Raw genomic sequence first — 19623 nt, forward strand, 5'->3', positions numbered from 1 at the left:
GATGCTCCACTCTGTTTTTTTCATGTAGTTATAAACTCTTTCTGTTTTGTCTTTGCATGATTTTTGTTTTGATTAGACAAAGTATACAGAGGAATCCACAAGTTACTATGTGACTGAAGTGTTTGTATAGGCAATCTGGGAATTTCTCTTTTCATACCCATATTGAAAAGGTCTACCCAAGCTTCCATGTAAACCAGACATAGGCTTTGATTAAGTTCTGCTGAGCAAGACTGAATGTCCCTGCTGGGAATCTGAAAAGGCAATTTTAATGGAGTAAGGAAAATCTCTCTGAAATCAATACAGGAAACAGAGGCTGACAGTTTTGTTATTCATTATCTTCTAGTTAAAAAGCTCTTTAAGAGTATTCCAGATACTTCCTAAAATTGGGGGGGGGGGGTTATTGATAAAGTTTATGCTTCACGTTTGTGTTTAGTGAACCTTAAGATAGTTTTCTGTTAGTATTTCTCAGAAAATAATACATTCTTTCTCTCTTTCTTCAGCAAAAAGCTACGTGCAGGATGAGGCTCTGTGCGTGCACACTTCAACCCAGGCCCCAGGGGCAGACACTTTACAGTTCTGTGTCTCTTTGTGCTTTCTCCTGGGACTGATGTAAAGCTTAATTCATTGATTTTAGAGGGATCCTAAATGGACTATAGGAATATCTTCACTGCTTTTAGTTCAGGGTTTCATAAAGGTCCCATTGCTGCAGGAGTCCGTGCTGAAAGACTGACCAAATTCTCTGTGCCTTTACTGGAGCAGAACTAGGCCGGCTCCAGCACATCTGTGACCTGTAGATGCTTGAAGGCTTTGTCCTCTCTTACAGGGAAGAGAAGAAATAATCTGTTGGCACTGGTGCAAATTCCCTTCTGCTGAAGTGAGATGTAGGAGAAGCTGCCTTTCTCCCAAGTTGCTCCTCACCCAGTGAAATGGTTTATAAATGCCAGAGCCTGGGGGCCCTGTGTGGCTGAACAAGGAGGGTCACTAGTTTTCTCTCCTCCCTGTTTGCGTGCAGGGTCTCTGTGCCCATCTAGATGTGTCCATTTCTTTACATTTTTTAACACTTTAGAGCAGAGGGACCTGCAGTACTTCTGTGTGAGGAGAAGTACTCCAATAAGAAAAGAATCTTACGGGGGTAGACAAATCCATACACCTTCCCTAAATTAAAAAAAAAAAAATCCAAAAAACCACCAAACTAACATCAATAAAGATGATTTTTGGCTGCAGTTTAAAGACAGCTGGAGTCACTCTCTCTGAAATCAGCTTCTGCATTTTTAAAAAGTATTAGGCCAAAGACAATCTTCTGTCACTACTACTTAATCTTACCCCTCCAAAGGTCATTCAGTGGTACTACTAGGTTTTCGGCATGCCGTTAAAAATGGAGAAAAAATGTTCTTATATGGTGATAGCATAATGAAACACAACCTTCCACTGGCCAGTGGGACTCTCGAGGCAGAGATATGTGGGGGTTTTATAGTGTTTGTGAAGGATACTTTATGTTCTGTAACATATGGTATTGTTGTTACTCCTTTGATTTGTAGTTTTGGGCAGACACATTCTCATAACCTCTGTGCGCCTTCGGCTTTGGAGGTCCTAAAGCTGCTATTGTTCACTCAGTTTCCAAGCTCAAGAAGAATGTTTTCTTCATAAAGAACATGTTAAATATTACCAGAATTTCAGCATCAGTTTTATATTTCAGGCATATGATTTGGCATGTTCTACAGATGACGGAACATAGCTTTTAAGTTATGATTTAATTTAGATTTTTTAAATTAAAAAAGCAGCTGTTTCTCTATATATGAAATATGAGTCTTCTGTAACTTCACTTACATAAGCGTTGTTTTCAAGGTATAACATATTGGATACCCTAAGAGCAGAATAAGGGCTGGATTCAGTCTAAGATCTGTCTAGCTGCTTCCTACCACTGAGTGAGTGCAAGGCTCGGGTAAGCTTGACAAATCATTGTCAGTCGCTTGGATAAAGTTTATTTCTCTCTCTTCACAGTTATCATTCTTCTGCCAGACATACCTGCCTTCTTAGCTGAGTAGAGTCTGCACATTGGTAATTAGATTTATGGGAGTTTTGGTGGTGGAATGAGTTTCAGTAATGGATTGCAAAGGGAAAGGCAGATCCTTTGGATTATATTCCAGATACCACCTATGCTGGGTGAAATGCTCCTAATGAAGAGAGAGAGTGCAAGATCACTTAGGGACTATTTTAAGAATCTAAGGAGTTAGTGTGTGATGTTGTGAAGAGCATAAGATTCCCCTCATGTTTATGTGTTGCTGATAGTTTGGTAAACCTGCATGGACTGCAGGATTATGTGTGGACACCTTTACTAGTGCCTTGATTTTTCAAAACATATAAAGTCCTTCTGGCTTTGCACAGTGTTTGACATTAGATTTTTTTCCTAAGATTTGTTGTGGTTTTGTTTCCCCCTTTTTTATTTGTGATTTAATGAACTTCTAAAAAACAGTGAATTGATGCCTTTTCCTGGTCTTAAAATCAAGAGGCATACACGGTTAGAAGGGGAAAAGGGATTTTACCTTGGTATTTATTCTTAAGGATCCTTAGGTGTACATGTCCAGGTCATATGCATCGAGATGTACCCCACCGAGTCGTTCCCTGTGTCTCTGTGTCTCTCTTCTTTCGTGTGTCCCTGTGTCTATCCGTGTCCCCCCCCAACATTGGGTATAACATTATAGGCTTTACTAATTAGCATATCTATCAAAGATTCCCCAATGAGAGGTTCAAGTGAGCCCCCCCTCCCCAAGGAACCTTCCCCTGGATGGTTCTATCTTAGTTTACAGAATGTGTTCTGGAGAGGACCTTGGGGTCTGGGGCACACTGATCCCTGGCTACAAGGCTTCTAAAATGTTTAGTCTCTTAGCTTAACAAACAAGTCTAACAATGTAGGCAAAAAGCACTAGGAATACAGAAGCTGTAAAAAGGTATAACAGGGGTATAACAGGGGTAAAAAAGAAAAGGCAAAAATCTTCATGGCATCAGAATGAGTTGGCTGCATAATATTCTAAGAAGAATGCACACAGGATACCCAAATGTGTGCTAATAGCTGTGTTGCGAGCAGTGCAGTGCCTTTGTGGCATGAGAAGTCTCTCTTCTAGGAGTCTGAGAAAAAGAAATTACTTAGGATTGAGTTTTTCCACACTAGACTAAACAGCTGTAACTCTGATAATAAACAGCCACTAAAAATTGTTCTTCTCATTGAGTATCTCTTCTGCTTACTGCTATTAGTCAGGAGCAGTTGTGGTGCAGTGAGAAACCAGTGCTTCAGGATTTCTGAAAAAGAAGGGAAACATGCACCTATCTGCTCTCAGGTTTTCACTCATGTCTCTTCTTGGGGCATCCTATGAAGCAGTGATAAAATGAATGTACTTGACATTTCCTGCACCTCATTCCAGATATTGCACATCATTTATATGCAGTCTCACAATGCAATAGTTTTTCTAACATATTGTGGGTAGCTGAAATATGTGGTACTACTTTTATGAGGACAAAACTTTAGTTTAAACCTTAATGCTGTGTTGTTGGGTTTTTAAAAATCAGATTTAAAGTGCACCAGTCCTTAGATGAGAGCTTCACACACTTCTCCAGGCTCAGATAGGTCATGGCCATTACTGCTGTGCCAGTGTCCATTGTGATGGTTGCTCATCCTTGGTTTCATGGTTCAGCACTGAGGGCAGGTCTAGGGTAATAATGAGATGGGTAAGAGGCCTCTTCCCATTCCCATCTCCTGCTAAATCACCAAATCCAAATAGTTGATTGAGAGGATCATGGTACACAGACACTTCTTGCAGTCTTTTTAAAATTCTTTCTTTCGTGGAATTGCTTAAAATGACTTTTTGAACTCAGCAGCTTTAATATAAACAACTTCATTATTTTCATTTTACTCTTAAAATGTCATTAAAATATTTCTTTAATAAAGAAATGAGATATGGCAGTAATATGACATCAGCAGATGAAAAGTTTCATTTATCATATATTTGAGTAAAATATTTAGCCATTATTTGTCTATTCTACCTTGCTGTTCTCAAATTATTTGCTGAATTTGACCTGAATTTTCAAACATTTCTGTGTAGGGCCACTACATGACATTTCCTGATGAACATATTATTTTTTCTGAAAAATTTTACCCTGCTGTGTTGGAAATGCCTCATGTGACTGTAAAGCACTGGCAAAAAGTGTGTTTTGAATAAAGAGCCTGAATAATGCTGCACAAGGGGAATTTCCACCAAGAAATTCAGCTAAGAAAAGTGGAGTTTTTAATGCAAAGACTTTCACTGGGAAAAGTTTGAGATAGAAGCGAAGCAGTAAATCAGTGATTTAAATCAAGACTAGACATCCATAAATTCCTTTTTCAGCAGTAAGTTAAACTGTCAGGTTTAACAAAAGCTTACAGCGCTCGCTGGTCCTGATTCTCTATGTGCTATTGCTACCAGGTGTCCTGCTCCCTTCTGGGCCCTGCCCACTGAGGACACAGGCTTGCCTGGGACCTTGCCTAGGTGGGGCAGTGCCTCAGACGTGGTAATCTTGTAGACATTTCCAGTGCTGCTGTGCAAGCCCTTTGATAATAAATACCAAACCTGACAGATTTTTCATGATGATGTGTAATAGACTCAGTGTAAGAAGAATGTCATTCTGGAACTACCATTCTGACTTTTTTTCCTGAATGGTCTGAATAAGAAGTCACATAATTATTCATAGATAAATATCTTAATAGAAATTGCATATTTACATATTTGTGTATTTACATATTTTATATGAATCACACATTAAGCATGTACTTATTTCACACTATTTTATCTGGTTTTTTATTTAAAAGCAGATCACTGAGATGTACAGAGGTAAAACACATTTTTGCTTGCCAGGGAAATGATTTGAATTGCTTTATTCCTTCAAACAATCTTCCAGTATAAGTTTTATCGCACCAGCTGCTGCTGTGTTGTCCTTGTCACAAGTCTCTCAATATATCCTACACAAATCCTTCTTTTCAGGTTTTATAGTCCAGTCATCAAATTAACTTTGGATCGTGTTTTTTCTTGGGACAGCAGCAGCTCTGTGGAATGCATGCTGACAAATCAGCTGCCCATCAAAAAGCGCAAGAAAGGCGATAAGAATTTCAGGGTACTTGTGGACTTCACCAAAGTGCGTTTGTATGAGGTTTACAAGGACCAAAAATGGGTGGTTGCAGAAATCAGAGGAGATCAGAGTAGACAAATATAGTTCATGAGTCCACTTTTGTGGACAGCATCCTCAGTGCCTTGCTGGCAGCTGCTTTGCCTAATGGGACTTGCACTCTGTGTTTAAAGCAAGTCCCTCTCTAAGCTGTTCCCTGCTATTCCTCCTGACTGCTGCAATTGTTGAGTGTGGTGAATGTATTGAAACTCTACCACTGAGGGTAAGCAAGAGCTATAGCTGAAATAACATTAGCAGCAGAATTGGGAGCTGCACTAGGTCCTACAGGCTGCTAAGTCCCTTGATAAGGAAAGTTAAGTTAATTTTAGGTGTTGCAAATGCCTTCTGTGGGGCATCTGCTCGGCAGAAATTTCCTCTGCACTTCTCAAAGTCTGGCTTAGACAGGTTAATAAATCTCTGCCTCTCTTTGGCTGCAGACGGTTGGCATTTTATAGCTGCAGAAGGTGAAGAAAGAGAAAGTTACATCTTGTATGGAAAGATAATTCTAGGGCAACACCAAAGGAGTACACAGACTTCTTAATTCTTGATGCTCTCTTCTAAGTAGCAGAGCGTGTTGTTTTAATAGAAAACAAAGGCTCAGAGTGCAGAAAGGCTGAGAATTGAGAAGGCTGAGTGGACAGAAAGGAAACAGATTTCTTTGCAGAGGAGACTGGGGAGATGTAAGGAAATCTGTATGTGTGTACGTGATTTGTGGCTGTCACTGAAGCTATAGAGTGGCCTAAATCAGATTCTAGAAACTGTAATTTATTCTATACTGCTGATAAATGAACTCAAATAATATTGATTCAAGACATTTTCTTATTTTAATGGGTTTTGTGTACACCCAGTTTGAAATGCTCAACAAAGTTATAAAAATGTCCTATCAAGTTTATGTACTTCTAAATTGTGATTAATTTGATTTACAAAAGACAAAGTCTAAAAAGAATGGGAACATTCATAACCCAGTGATTTAGTGCAAAACATAAAATTACTGGCAAAATAATACAGTTATGTGTTTAAAAAATGTAAGAAATAAGTTCCAATGATGCCATAAATTCCAGGAAAATATTTTAGGAACTACAACATAGAAATTTATTGTGGCTTGGCTGGAATAATGATTTCTCCTTGGCCAACAGAACACTTTATAGCTTTAAATCTATGGATCAGTATCAAAGCTGATTTTATCAGAGGGGCTCCTTTTAGATTTATATGTTGTTTCTTAAATTTAAAATATTAAAATAACATGTAAATTATCAGTTATTTTACACTTAAAATGTAATAATTTAAATTAAAAATTAAGCAGCTTATATAGTGCATGATAAATTTGCAAGGTACATAGGCTCAGCAAGACAATTCTTGTTTTTCCCCCTTGGGATGGTATTGGGGTGCTATTGGCAGTGTTCTGTTTGGTTCTTCAGGCAAACTTGACAGAAGGTGGGTTTGGTAGCCTTGTCTGATTGTTTGGAGGCTCACAATTCAACCTCTAATAAAAGGCGCACCTCTGTGAGCAAGAGAGATACACAAGCAAAATGGTGTTCTCCCTGATTGCTGTGAGCTGACACAGAGGGAGGTTCTGTTCCATCACCTTACAGGTCCATTTTTCCTTATGCTCTGCAGAGATGTTCCTCTGAACCCCTTCTTCTTAGCAGGGCAAAGACAAGGGTGTGGAAGATCTGACCAATTTCAGTCTCCTCTGTGTAATGCTGCAAGATGTTTTTCCATCTAAAAACCCTGTTTTTGGGGTCAGGTGGAGCTGTGTGCGTGGGATCTATTAATATGACAAAGTTTTGGCCCTATTGAACCTTTAATTCAGGTGAGCCATGGCCAGAGATAGGGATGTTCAAAGGCAGAGTGCTGCACCGCTGAGATCTTCACACTGATCGTTTCCATAATGCTCTAAGTGGGTGGAGGTTTAAGTGACTGTCAGGTTAATAAAACTTGATATTCCTGCCCTAAGGATTTTACTGTCCAAAGTTCACTTGCACAATATGACCCAGATTCAAGGACTTTTGAAGTCAATTAAAATTTTTCCACTCATATGCCTGTTGCTGGAAAACACGTCAGCAGTTCCTTGCAAAGCCATGACTGAGAGTAAGCAAAGGGGAAGCAGAGGGGGCATTGTCCCAGTCATCCTCCAAGCAGGGGACCCTAAAATGCACTCTGACACCTGTCACCCCTACAGGTGTTCCCAGAGACCCTGTGGTTCCTCTCTTCTTGGCTGAAGCTTGATCTGCATGAATTGTGAAGCCCTTCATTGCAGAGAGAGGATATTTTTTGTCTACATGTGTCTGCTGACCCCTGCTTCTCTCTGCCTTGTTTGTGGTGACATGGAAAGACATAGAGTGCATCATCTTAGGTGTCTTGAACCTCATGCCATCTAGAGGGCTTTGCCATTGCCTCCTTCCCAAAGAAATCATGGTGAAAAAGGTGGGGATGGCAAACTGGCATTGAAGTGCAGCATAGGTACGTCAACACCAGCATTTAGCTGTGGGGCCTCTCTGAGGGTTTCAGTCCCACTGGAGCAGCACAGGGCTCAGGGCAAATGTGAGAATCTGCTAAAGGACAAAAAAAGAAGTGTTTGAGTCTTGGTGCTCCAGGAATAATGCTGATGAAATTATATGTGTATTTATATATATATAATTCTCTATCCAACTGCTTCAAAATAGTGTCCCTTCACCACACGACTCAGGCACGGGGCTCACTGGAAGCTTGTGTTTGCAGCTAATGCAAAGATCTATGCAGGTAGTGTAGCTGCAGTGCAGTAAACAGCCTGCAGAACTGCAAAATCACTGTCTGGGCTGGCTGCCTTGTCATTTAACAGCTTAGTTTCAGGGTAATTCAGATCGGAAGCTAGATTTAAGAATCAGATTTACCTCATTTGGTAGTGGAAATGTTGATCTGGGACCTGCTTTTATCTGTCCAACATTTCTAGTCTTCAATATGTGTTACTCATATTTGGCCAAGAACTGAAGTGGTTTCATTGTGGCTATGTGAGAGAGGAAAAATAAATCAAAAGGCCTAATTCTGAAGGAAGCAGCCTATTCTCATGTGAGAAGTCTTCTCTCTCTTATGAGAAGTCTTTCCTTTCATGTAGGGAATCATCCCAGAGTTCTGGCAAACTAAGTGAGGTTTTTCTGGGTTATTTGCTGGGGAAAAGGCCAATAATGCAATTTAAAACTGCTCAGAGTCCAAATCTTATATTTATCTAAATCTCCCAAAAGTGCTGGGTTTTGCATTCATGTCACTTAATAATTCAGTCCTGATCTTCCAGTTTGTCTTTATTTTCTGTCCCATTTTGGGGTTTCAAGTACACTTCCTTTTCCTCAAACATCCTGTCACATACCAGAGATGCAACAGTATCCACCATCTTAACTCCAGGTGGCTGGAAGCTGATTCTGCATAAATTAGAGAGAAAAGCTACATTCTTCTCTTCTTTCTGAGAAAATTGCCCCAAATTAAACTTACAGACCGCAAACCTTGCCTGCATCTACCTCCTCTTTAGCAGTTCTCCATATTTGATATTCACACAAACAAAATTGGTTTTCAACATTGTCGACTCATTTCTTTACATTCCTCTGTAGTTTTCGAAGCCCAGATTTTAGCATAACCTGTTACATGCAAGTGAACTAAATAACCCCACACTCATGAACAACTCAATTAAAAAGTGCAGTGCAGTGGATTTCAATCACAGAAATAGAATCTAAGAAAAAGTCAGACTCCCATTACCACACAAAACTTAGCTTTTGTGTTACATGGCAAAACACATAAAGAAAATGTTTCTCCTTAAATGCAGATGTTGCTAATGAATACCTGAAGATGACTGGAACTATTGCAGCAGAAGCACCTGCTCCAGGAGCTGGATACTCCTATGTTGGTGAGGATAGAGACTATACTGACATGTATAGTTATATGAATCAGTATCATTTGATTAGTATCAGTGGAATTTTTAAGTTCTATCCCTTTACTTTTGCATTTCCAATTATTTCATGCAAAGTGTATGGTTAGAAACAAACCCAAACTCACAGAAATTTGGTCTGTAATGTTTCTGTAAACCCCTCACCCTTTATGGAAAAAAGCAGGACATTTCCTAGATTCAGCTGACAGGGGTTGACATGCATTTTGTGCTTGCAACTGTTTTTGTCTCTACACAGAAATGTAGGTACTGAGGTCAAATCTCATCAATGACTGCAATTGTTTGTCTTGTGAGAATTCCTCCACTCTGGTACTGAAACTTCTCATAGTCATTAGACATTTGCTGCTCTGAATCCTGATCTCAAACCAGCTTCACTGTAAGACTTTTAGTCTGAAATTGGTACACTCCAAATTCTCAAAAAGCAGCTATAAAAAACAGGTCACCCCATACAATTCTTTTCAGTTTCCAGACAGAAAAACTACCTTCTTTCTATTCATCCTCATATATTATTCCTGTAGCACTGAAAAGACTTGTTTGCCAGGGAAAGTAGTACTGAATTATTTCCAATGTGCCTAATCCTGGAATACAGCGACTGAGCAGAGTGAAAGGGGTCACTGTGTCCAGGGCTCACTACCTTTTGGAAAAAGCAGCATGATAGTCAGCTGATCCATGGGTTAATTTGAGAAAACTACAGAAACCATCACCATTGTAGAATACTGCTGTCATTAATACACCAGCAAATATATTTACCCTCAGAATTTCTTCTCTCTTTCATGACTGCTTATTCTTTGCTATGAAATCAGCACTGCTAGGTGAACCCAGCACAACTTTAAAACCAAGTGACAACTTTCTGGGTTTGTATTTTTCTCCATTGCAAGTCCAGATAGTTTTTGATTTAAAAAGAGTGTCCATCATTAGCCAAAAAGAAAAGGCTTGTAGGAGTATTGTGTTGATACTTTATTATTTTTACAAAATGCATTACAAGTTTGATATCTACTGTCAGGGATGAGATAAACAAAAGATGAGTGCAATATGCTCTTGCCCTGGGTGAGCTTGCTCCAATACTTGCCAATTTTAAGACTTTTTCATGGCTCCTAAACTCCTTTCTGAAATGTTAAAGGTCTCACTAATCGTATCAGGTCATTGATTACCACCAGCTGAGCACAACAAAGAGCCAAAGAATGTGCATTACCTTCAATACACATCAGAGGTTTTACTCTCTACCTCACTCTAAAATTATTCCATTTCTTTAAAAGGTGTGAATATTGAAATTACCTCATTCAAAATGTATGTTGTATGTGGGGGGTAGTCAGCATTGGTTTCAACATCATGCCAGGTCATAGAGCACACTGTGGTATAATTGCAGGTATGGGATCCTGAGTGCCAGGGATCCAACATTTACCATGCTGATGACAATGGCCAGCACAAGGGAAGTTTCCATGGAGCCTCATCCCTTTCCTTTAGCTATCAGTCTCCTGAAACAAAGCTGTAAAGACAGAGTTTGTTGCTGTGAAAGACATAGAAAACACTTTCCTCTGCAGTGGACTAGGAGTGCAGAGGATTTCTTCATTAATATAGTATATTATACAATAATATGTACAATATATTATGCAAATCATATAATATTATATAGATATTATTATCATAAATGAGATGTGAATTAGGAAAATTCACTCAAAGCTGAAAATTGAACCATGTGAGATGCTCCAGAAGCTGCAAGTATAAATCTTCCTTATACAGACATCAAAGCAGCAGGACTGAAAGAGGCCCCAAGGGGTTTCATGAAGCTGAGTTTTGACTAAAGATGGCTATAACTAATATGGGTCAAAGCTTGCATTCAGTGGATAAGTTCTCAGTTTGTCAATTTATTCCTATTTACTGGACTGCCAAAATTTGGCAGGAGATACCAAGAAAATTATATCTATTATGATGCTTTTAGAATTTCCTGTTCTGGTTCAGCTTGGAAATGCTCCAAGATCAGCTTTCTCGTGATATATTGGCACCACTTTTTCATTTCTCAGCTATTTATACTTTGACATTCGTTTTTCACTAACTGAAGCCTGAACTAAAACCTCTGTAGAAGAGATGGCAGTATGAGGCTGGCTGAGATGGACACTGAAGTTAGAAAAGAGCTTGAGCAGTGGGAGATATAGGAATTTACTGCTTTAATCAGAGTGACATCAGCTGAGGAAATGGGACTGGGGTACTTTCACAGCAACAGCAAGGTCTGGGAGGAAAGCATAGCGTAAGCTTTTGATTTTGTATCCAAAATACTGATGGAGATTTAACCCCAGGGTATTCACTTAGAGACTGAGCACCTCTGAGCAAGCTACTCTGCAGCTCCTGCCATCTGCAACAACCTTCCCACGTCTCCACCTCTCTGACCCTCCATTTCCCTTTGAATCTTTGAAAACATTCTCTTTCTCCCCATTCCATACCCCTGGAGTTCTCTTTTGCTCTCCTTATAGTTAGTGTTAATTTTCTCTAAAACACTCCTTATGCAACTGGTTTTTGGTATATTTTGGCTTCAACTTACACCTCAGCTGGGCCTGTGTGTGCAATAAAGCATTGGGGGGGTTTCACAGTCTCTACTATGCAATTCAGATTAGATGCTGGGGCAAATTCACAGAAGATAAACTACTGCTGTAAAGCACTTTTCCTTCAAGAGTGGTGTATTGTCACCAAGGATTGGAGCCAATGTTAAGCCAAAGCCTCAGTGCAACAGATAACAAACATCACCCTGTTTAAGTTCTTTCTACTTTTCCCACGTAGACCTTCCTCAGTGTCCAAGAACCTTCTCCAGAACTTCCCCAGCTAAGAAGGAATCAGAAGACTAGAGCTGACTCTGTGTTGTGTTTCAACGGGTATGCCTACAAACATGCACCTCCTCCCCCTGCTCCCTACAGCGTGGATCACTGCTAATTGGCAGATTGGATTGAAGATAATTCTTCCAGATGCTGCTAGTTAGTGTCACAAGTGACACTTGTGTCAGTGAAGTTTATGCGAAGCAGCTACCAAATTGCAAACTTCTTCCATGATATGTGTTGAGTGGGTGGAAACAGACATTTTGAACTTTGTTTTCGGGGTGAGGATAGTGGCAGAGGCAGGGGGTTTGTGTCTGGGGAATCTATTCATGCACTAGGAGCACTCAGAAAATGTAAGCCTTTCTACAGATATGTCTGGCCCACTGACTAATACTTCTGGCTGTGACAGGACACCATGAAACTAGATGTTTTAGAGCCACATTCCCATTTCCCAGTCCTTAGGATTCCATCTTTGAATTCTACCAGGAAATCCATACATTGATCCCACTTTTGGCACCGTTAAACTCCGAGCTATTCACTCAGCCAAAGTAGGAGTGGCAAAAAGACAGTAAAAGGAGCTGTTAACATAAACAGTATTTTATCTATTTAAATTTAATAAAGGATGTCAAACAAAAGAACATCTTAGTGCAAAATTTTGCTTCTGTAACAGATTAAAATAATGTAGGTTTTAATGATATTGACCAAGCACAGTTCTTAGGACTTGTTCCATTGCTCCTGGAAAGACTCTCACTGATTTGAACAAGATCAGTCCCAGAATGATGAAGGAAGTGTTTTGTGGGGATTAATTCTTCTATTTAAAGAACTTTCCCCTCAGTAAGAATTCCTTCAGAACACAGAGTTAACTGACAATTTTCTTCATTCCTTAAGAAAGATAACTTAAAGAAAAGAATTATTTGGGAATACTTGTGGAGTTATCTGAAATTCTAACATACCAATGAAGAACTTCATTCTGTAATATCTCCTGTTCCTCATCTAAAGGTACATTTAATATAACCCCAAAACTGCAGATATTTATTGCTTAAACAGATTGATAATTCATGGCAAACAAAAGTTTACTAATTTCAACACTCTTTTAAAAATTATGCATTAGTTGGGGTTTTAAATCATTAGTGTTTTCCTGTCCTTTTTTACCTTCTTCCAATGAAATGACAAACACTGACATAAGAACAAAATAGCAGTCCAATCTTTGTGTTTTGTAATGAATAATAAAGTTTTTAACCTCTTTAGGGATTTAACACCACGATAATCCTTTAATCCCCCGAAAAACCAATTTTGTTGACATGAAAAGGGGATATTTAACTTTGTCCAATTAATTTTCTTCCTTGGAGATACCATGATTATGAAGATTAGATTGAATAGATTCATTAGAATAACCTTATTTTGTACAAGTGGTAGTTTTGCCAATAGATAATTGTATCAGAAAAGAAAATTTTACATCACAGTTATGCTTAATTTTCCTCAATATAAGAAAAGCCAATACTTCGAAAGCCAGAAAACTCTGCCACTTTTTAAATATGTAGGTATGAGGTATTGGATCTTCTTTTTAACTGTATTTGACTAGAAATGGAAGAGAGCAGAGCACCCACTACTTTGCCTGTCTTTGCTCTATGGTTTTGCAAATTTTGGTCATCTTCAAAGTTTTACCTAAGCAGTGAATCATTAAAGCAACTGTTCGGTGTTGATTTTCCAAATGCATTGCATATGTAAATTGAGACAGATTTTTCACTTTCCATTTAAGCATTTGCAGGAAGGTCAGATTTTCAAACATGTTTTGTGGCACTTCAACAGGATAAAGTTTTTTTTTAAAAAGCCTGCCTTATAGTCTGCTGTCTCTGAAATGAAAAGAATATGCCTAAGAGTGAGGAAGGGTGGTTTTATGGTTAAGACATCAAAGTGAGATTTGCAAAATCCAGATTAGATTCCCCACTCAGCCATAGACTCAACGTTCAGTTTTGGTCAGGTCACTTGACCTTACATATTCCACTGAAAGTGCATAGATAATACATCCTTTCTTTCAGCCTTTTTTTAGTTGCCTCTTCAAACTGGAAGTAGTTTGGGGTACAGGCTGAGACCACAGTTCAATGATATAATAAATTTGCTGTCTAATAATGGATCAAACATTTTGTGACTGAACGATGTGAAAAACCAAAGCCTGGATAGACTTTTTGTGTTAGGCCAAAGCTGTCACTTCTGATGACTTTGTACCAGTGATCTTTACGTTGGATGAGATATCAGTGGATGTACTACTCAAAGAATGTGGTTTGTGAAGCAGTTTAAGCCAAGGAAAGCCTGGGGTCCTGCTGTGTGTTCCCTGTCCTTCTCTGTGTTAGCTTTAACAGGGCACAGCTGTGCAGTTGGCTGTATCAGTGAGCTGATCCAGCACAAAAGGAATCACACACACACACACACACACACACACACACACACACACACACACATATACACACATATACACACATACACATACATATATACATCCCCTGCCCCCCAAATGATCATTTTTTGCTCACAGCCAAATGCATGATTATGAAAGCTCTCACCCAGGAAAAGACGGGAATGCAAGGCTTGGGGAGGGAAGGTGGTACCACAGTGCAGATGGAGAGATCTTCACCAGGTTGGTGAAGGGCTTTGCAAAGAGCAGTTTGTGGCCAGTATAAATGTGCTGTCAAAATCTCCTGACACAGGCACAGCTGTGCTGGCCAAACAATAGTGCAGTAGGAGGTACCAGAATAGCTATGATGAAAGAGCTCTCTAAGTGTGTGCTTGACCCTCTACCCAAATGCTGGCACTAGCAGCACAGAAGTGGTGTTGAAAATGTTCTTTTGCATCTAAGTCTCAATCCCAGGCACTCTCTCATGCTGTGGTGTGGTAGCCAGCTATTCCATATCTCCTTCTGAGAAGTGATGGGCATTTTAACTGCCACTGTGCTTGCTCAGGAGCTTTAGGGATGAAGCACTTACATCTCAGACACAGAAATATTAGACTGAGATATTTTTTATGGATTGCACATTTGATATGAACCTAATACACACTGATTTTTCCTTTGGAGCTATTATTTTGTTTTCATTATACAGGCAGATGAAACTGGTCAGAACATGAATTATTACAATCCACTGGTGGATATTTTGTTGCCTATAGTATTGATTTTGAAGTTATGGTGCTGCAGTGTTGCAGTATTTCTTAGTATTATCTTCAGCACTCTTACTCATCATTAAAGCACAGAATTGCACAGAGTACCACTTTGTGTAGGCAGAAAAACTTGCCCAGACAAAATACAACATAATGGTTTCCAAGGAGTCATTACTTTCTGTCATGTCAATAATTGGCAGATTAAAGCTCCTTAAATAGACACTAACAGCACTGAGTGTAACAGCTCCAAAGGAGCCATTACTGCTTGTGGTGTCAATAAACCATCAATTAAGGATCTCTAATAGGAGAGTTAGAACGGATCTGAAGGAGCCACTTGCAGTCAGTTGTTTGCTTTCTGTTGCTTAGGGTTTATTATTACACCCTTCTATTCACATTTTTTCTTCCCTTTCCTTATTCCTTTCCTGAAAGTCTAGACAAGTGCTATACCTGCATGACATAGGAATGTATTTTAATGTTATACTTAGATTCGGAATAATTCAACAGTCTTGGACCAACTTTTCTCTTGCTTTGTCCCCACAGCAGTGTGCACATGTGCTCCCTCATGACAAACACAAATGCTGTTCAAAAAATTGAAGGGTATGCACATGCAGGTGCCATTTGAATTAAGACTTCATTGAATCCAAAATGCATCTTTAACTTGGCTTCTCTGCAGAAGTCCTCAGTGGCAATAGAAAATTAGTATCCAAGCCAACAGCATAAGAACAAAACTTACATGGTTGATATTTTATTAGAATGTCATTTTTTGTGAGAATATTATTTTTATCCCTCTAAGTAAGATTTAAAGTATGAGGGAATGAGAGGTTCAGAGAATTGTGACTTTAGGCAGGCTGAGGGATACTTCAGGATGTAGTTTGAGCCCAGAACTGCTACTCAGAGGTTCATTTATCAAAGCACACTAGCACATGCTAAGCACTGAGTTCACTGAGCCCTAACAATATTCTAACCAGTCTTCCCTGAACTGTATCCCTGGAAAGATTTCATTCTATATGTGCAAAGAAATGAGCACCCAGTCCTCCACACTTTTCCTGCAGAGATCAGTGCTTGCCTTGGCTGGCCAATGTCCGTGCAATGGCTTTAAGATGCTTTTTAAGTCTCCAGCTGTCAACAGTTGGAGAAAAATAATAAAATATCTATTGTCTGAACCCTCCTGCTGACCTTGGGTGGGGTCAATGTGGTTTTACATGACGGAAGTGTGGAAAAAGATAAAGGAGGAGATAATTTAATTTTTTTATTCTGAGTTCCACTCAGAAACTATATTGAAAAAAGGAATTTTGGTATTAAAAAGTAGGGGTTTGTTCTGCCTATGTAGTATTAATAGGGCTGTCTACACTGCAAAGTCTTTAATCACATGAGCAGACACTGTACAATGGAATACCATTCCCACTAATTCACATTATTCAATTAGCAGAGCACTAAGTGCTCCTGTCGTCAAGATTTTGGGGGTTTGTTACACGGAGTTTAAAAATCATTATTTCATGCTAAACATGAATATTAATTTTAAGTGGCAAAGCAAATCAGATTTAACATCCTTAAGAAATACATACATGCAGTACAGTGATATGCAGCTTCACGCATCTGAATAGTGATAGCGTCCTTAAAATATTTCAGATGAGGAAGTTTTCAACATCCTTCACTAAAACCCTGCTTTATTCACTGTGCCAAACCCCGGGAGTGAGTTAGTACTGTGCAATCAGTGAAGCTCTTCTCTGTGCAGAACCTCACCCCATTTTTTTTCCAATGCTGGAAGACAAATGACAGAGGCAATGGGGCAAAAGTAGAAAAAGCCACATCCTGTGGTTAAGAGAGCTGGATTCCATCTCTGTTGCCTTATAAAACTGGGCAGATCCTCAGACTCAGCACAGCTGGGCCTTTTGGGTGAGTTTCTCATGTTCTGGATGTCCAGTACAGTTCATCTGTGGCCAAATTTTGAAAGATGTTGAGTTCTTACAGCTGTAGCAGGAGTCAATTTGAGCTGTGATTTGAATGTAGAAAGTGGTGAGATAAGGCTGGATACTGAATAAGAAGACCCAAGAACAAAAACCCCAAACAAAATGATTTCAGATACCTGGGATTAGTGCTGGCTGCTCTGTGCCTCCATCCTGCAGCTGTAAAATGGGGATGATAACATCTGTTCTGCAAGGTGCTATGAAGTGCCACGGGCTCTATGTTTGTGAAGCTGCTGGTTACTCTAGAGAGTGCAACACAGAAACAGAGTTAAAAGAAGACAAGTCTTGGATGGATGGATGGATGGATGGATGGATGGATGGATGGATGGATGGATGGATGGATCCAAATACTAGTGTAGGGCTGTATCAAATAAGGAAGTAAAAAGTTTTATTGAATCAAACTGAAGCCCTTCCCTGCATACTGATATTGTTGTGTGTATGTGCACATGTTGTTCCCAATATCTTTAGAGCTTGATTTTTGTCACCATGATGTCCTTTTAGTGTTATTTGATAGTGTTTTCAGTGCATCAGTCCGTGTGTGTTCTCACTCCAGTAATACCAAGAGGCTTTTTCACAGATTGTTGTGTCAGACTAAAACCTGAGCTCTAGCAGGGATCAAGAAGTTGTGGTGCAAGGGGAATCAATGAAACCTGCTTCCCTGTGGGGCTGTGCACTGCAGTTGTACTCACTGATGTGAGACCTATCTGATGGTTTTCCAGCCCTGATACTCACAATGTCTCTTGCCCATATGGCTTCTCCCATGACTAATAGAAAATAAGTTCAAGCTGTAGCCTTACCTTCCACAGGGGCACCAGTACAATCTCTCAGTCTTCCCAGCTGCTATATTTAGAATTTAATAGAACAGAAATTGCAGGAATTTGTTGAGACTCAATACTTACTCTTCTCTCAAATTTGGCTGACATTGCCTGGCAGGCTCAAAAATCTTTTGTGAAATGAAAGGGTGAGGGAACATTCAGATGTGACATGTTTGCATAAGTTTAATTCCCTGAGGAGAAAAGGGAAAAAGAAGCATGCAAAAGGCAGAGATTCCTTCTCCGTTCTGACAAGCCATTCATCAGAGGACTGGTGGTCTTAAAATGAGTCTTACTACTTATTCTGCACTGGTGTGATTCCCCAGCTGCAACTTTTACAAGAGTGTGACCAAGGGACAAAAAAATCAACTCCACACATCCAGGCTGATGTACTATAACCAAAATCAAAAATCCATAAATTCAAAACTTGGGGCAAAAGAGAGTGTAAGTTTGGCAGACTGTCTAATGCAGTGCTGTAAGCATTTCCCTTTAGAACTACTGCTGTGTAACAACCTTCCCTCACTTTAATCTTCTAAACTTTTCTCAGAAGACAGATAGGAAAAAAGAATTACATCAGTGTGTGAGCCTTGAAATTTGTTTCTTCCTATCCCCCTCCCCAGAAATTCACACTTATATTGTAGGAGACAGAACTCTATTGTCCCAATTCATTCAAATGGTGTGTATGTTTCACGCTCTAAAATGAATGTGCGTAAAATACTATGCACATTCAAAATTATATTTGCATCAAAATAGAAGAGATGTCTTGAGCTTTTTTTTAATATCTAATGAGGAGAGCCCAAATTTTCTAAGTGACAACCTGATCCCCAGGACTCCTTTAGTGTGGAATGTATTTTTCATTAAGGTGCTGTGTATGAGGAAAGAGAACATAAAGAGTACTCTTCATCTATTAATATTTTGAAGAGCTTTAAACAATTTCCAGAAATAGAAACAGCACCTGCTAAGGGCAGAAGTATAATTGTTTGCATGCCCTCAAACATTGCTTTACTGCACCACTTTTCATCTTGTTCTGAGGAGGACTAACAACTAAACACTGAGGATTAGAGTGGTGCAAGGTTAAAATAAGGAGATCAGAGCAGGCTGGGCAGGCAGGAGTAGGGAAAAATGTTTATTTGTAACACAGTAATTTATAAATCCAATAGCCACTGTGAATCCAATGAATTCTGTGACTAGTTTTGTTTGCATGGTAAATGAAAGTAGTTTGGACCTTCCTTTAGTGCCCTGCCAGTCTAATGGTGCTAATCAAGAATTGCAGCACCTTGTTTTGGGAGCAGTGTGACACTGCACAAAACTACACTGTGGACAGGAAGATGTTTGTCTACACCTACAGACCAAGGGCTGTTGGGACCATGGGGCTGTCCTCAAGTGTGGAGTTCAGTCCCTGTTGGGACAAAGTGTACCCATGTCTCTGATGTTGCAGCAATTAAACTTTTGAAGCAAAGACAAGAGCAGGAAAGAATTTGAAGACAATATCTTAATATCATGAGTTTTGGTGACTTTGTCTTGACTTTATGTATAGCCTTACACAGCCCACAAAAATGAGCATTGCTGGCTTAGGACCTGACCTTGTCATAACACGGCTGGCCTTTTAAGCAGTCTGGAAGTGCTGGTGGGCTAGAATAAATACCTGGGGCAGAAGCAGGTTGGTAGAAATAGCTCACAGGATCAAAAGCCTTTTCAAAACTGTCCTTAAATAATATCTAAAGGAACACAATATTTTTTTATCATATGGCAGTCAAGCTCTTTAGGCAGTTTCAAGCTAGACA

The sequence above is a fragment of the Corvus brachyrhynchos genome, unplaced genomic scaffold, assembly GCF_000691975.1.
Source record: "Corvus brachyrhynchos isolate BGI_N302 unplaced genomic scaffold, ASM69197v1 scaffold126, whole genome shotgun sequence".
Lineage (NCBI taxonomy): Eukaryota > Metazoa > Chordata > Aves > Passeriformes > Corvidae > Corvus > Corvus brachyrhynchos.